The sequence below is a fragment of the Oryctolagus cuniculus genome, chromosome 1 (assembly GCF_964237555.1).
Source record: "Oryctolagus cuniculus chromosome 1, mOryCun1.1, whole genome shotgun sequence".
Classification (NCBI taxonomy): Eukaryota; Metazoa; Chordata; class Mammalia; order Lagomorpha; family Leporidae; genus Oryctolagus; species Oryctolagus cuniculus.
This window is the reverse complement of record NC_091432.1, coordinates 59616654-59619533: the sequence shown is the minus strand read 5'-3', so window position 1 is coordinate 59619533 and position 2880 is coordinate 59616654. Positions and strand designations below refer to the sequence as shown.

At 44.0% G+C, this 2880-nt stretch overlaps 1 pseudogene; it reads right to left on the bottom strand.

The window, feature by feature from the left end:
- Positions 1 to 399: 399 nt before the first annotated feature.
- LOC100341401 (protein ecdysoneless homolog) lies at positions 400 to 2556 on the bottom strand (annotated as a pseudogene).
- Positions 2557 to 2880: the final 324 nt, after the last annotated feature.

Genomic DNA, 2880 nt, shown 5'->3' with positions numbered 1-2880 from the left:
AGCGAGTAAGAAAATATTGATCAATTATAATTGCATTACTTTGACATTTACTCAAAAGAGCAAAAGAAAGTACCGTTAATGGATAAACTCTGCCAGTATTCAACTTTGCTACTGTAGCATGAAAGTAGCCAAATATATAAATAAATGTGTGTAGCTATGCTCCAATAAAACTCTATTTCTGGGGACTGAAATTTGAAATTCATATGTTATGTGTCAAAAATTTTTATTCTTTTGGTTTTTTTGCTAAAAAAGGGATTCTTAATTAATAGACCCTGTAAAGATTGATGAAGGATTATATTTGACCCATAGGATGCAGTTTTCTAATACCCTAATAAAATAATAAACTCTGATTCTATACTGCCTAGGTGTTTTTTTTTTACACTCAGACTCAGTATTTATTTAAAAAGAGAAAAAATAAACTAGGTGTGCTGGATAGTCCTTTATTGGCTTCCTGGTAGGCCTGTGGTCAGTGTAGTCAGCAGCTGCACTCCCATGCTTTGGAAGAAGTTGGAAGCAGGTCCTGCCAGTCCAGCTTGGGAGTTATAGGATTCCAGGATGTTTGAAACCAGGTTCAGGTCTACACCCACTGGTGCCATAACAGGTTCTCCTGCACCAGAATCTTCCTCATCTGAATTGTTGTAAGTACTTTGGGACAAAGGTTCCCCTTGCTTCCAGGTCATGAAACTTTTGCCAATGATGGTGTGTGCCAGTTCCTAGTCCATCTGGGTATAACTTGAGATTATCCAAAGTTGCTTTCAGAGAGGCCTCTTCTCCTGATTCCTGCAATTCAAGGTCCAAGTCATCATCACTGTCTAAACATTCAAAATCTTCCTCCTTCAGATCATCAGAGTCTGACTCATGAGAACTTGGCCCTAAACTCTTATTAAAATAATTAAGAAAAGAATCTGCATCAGAAGGGATTGTAGTCTCAGAAGGTTCTCAAGGAGCTCTGCTCCCTTGCAAATTGAGACTTTGGATACGAAAGCTTGCATGCCCTGTGACACTTGATTTAGGTCATAGTTCTCCTCTTCTTCCTCCTTGGGAATGGGCTGTGATTCTTTTTTGCCAGCTGCTGATCTGATGAGAGATCCAGCCATTTATCATCATCCTCTGGGGGAAGATTAGCCTCTTCTCTCCTAAGCTCCTCTATTTCAATTGGTATTGTCTGTAATAAGGTTAAGATTTCTTCACCTAGACTCATAGCGAGAGAACTTTCTGGCCAGTTTGCTGAGAGATGGAAGTAGTTATTTGCCATTTCAAACCTTTTCTGGTACAGAGTAGAAGCTTCTATCAGTTCCTTAAAAGTTCTTTTTTTTTTTTTTTGACAGGCAGAGTGGACAGTGAGAGAGAGAGAGAGAGAGAAAGGTCTTCCTTTGCCGTTGGTTCACCCTCCAATGGCCGCCACGGCCGGCGCACCGCGCTGATCCGATGGCAGGAGCCAGGTACTTATCCTGGTCTCCCATGGGGTGCAGGGCCCAAGCACTCGGGCCATCCTCCACTGCACTCCCGGGCCACAGCAGAGAGCTGGCCTGGAAGAGGGGCAACCGGGACAGAATGCAGCGCCCCGACCGGGACTAGAACCCGGTGTGCTGGCGCCGCAAGGCGGAGGATTAGCCTAGTGAGCCGCGGCGCCGGCCTAAAAGTTCTTTTTTCACACTTTTGAGGAAGCTGGCCCAGAGTGGTGAGGTAGTCATGAGGATTTCCTGGAGTCAGAAAAATGTGGGCTACATTTGGAGCATAAGATCTCAAATCCATGAGCCAACTTCATGTTGAATACATGGGCCCGGTACTTGGGGATGAGGTGGAGGAGGCAACTCCTATCCACTCCTCCTGTCTGGCACAAACCTTTGTCATACCAACTGTGCATACAGACATTTAATGAAAGTGACCGGTGTCATTATTTGTGTTTCGAGCAAGAATGTCTTAAAAATAGCACATTTGCAGATCAATGGGGTCCCATAGGAAAAGAACCTGGGTGGCTGCACCGGTCTGGGGTACTGCTTTAGCACTGCTGCAATGCCAGCTGGAAGGAAAAGTATACTCAATGAAGGGAAGCTTTAATTTTTGCTGGGTACCCTATGATACTTCTATTTATAGCAGCTCGTATAGCTTCTGAAGCCACAGATTTTTCCAGATGTGTTGACATTATATCTAATGCCTGTGGGACTGTTGGGGGTGTGGTAGTAGTGTGGAGAATGGGTGACAAGGGGGAAACCTGAAAAACAGAGCCAGTCAAAAGACATTTGTAATTCAACAGTTAGGAGATTGGAGACCTTGGGGCCTCTCAAGCTTTAACTCTGCCTTTCAAATAAAACAAAAGAAATTCATTTTTTAATTAAAAAAAAAAGAGAGGAGACCAAAATTCAGTACATGGAAAGCTACATTTTAGCTTCAGAAATTAAAATACATCAGAAAAATGGGTCAAAGAGCAGGCAGAAAGCAGAAGAGACAGCTCCGAGGAAAATTACTTCTGCTCCAGGACCTGGACACTCCGCACACCTGCAGGCCAGCAGGCACTTGAGCTTCAGAGATGGCCTCTTGCCAAGATGAATTCATTAGGACTTACAGCTCTTCTGCCTAAGTCAGTAGCCCTCTCTCTAGGTCTGATCCTGTCTACTCATCTCAGCTTTCCCTGCAGGCGCAGGATACGCCACAGAGACCCTCAGTCAACTCTGCTCCCTAAATAGCAGAGTGCCTCATTAACAACTTTTTTAATGAGGCCATGCCAGTGACTTCTCATTAATAGACTGGTTAATCAGCAACCCCGAGGGTAAGGACAGGAGTCAGTGATAACAGACCTCAGTCAAGAGTCTGTGCATTGGAAGGAGAGAAACTTAGCTGACTCCTGGTCTTTTACTGTTTCATCTCTAGCATGTTTGC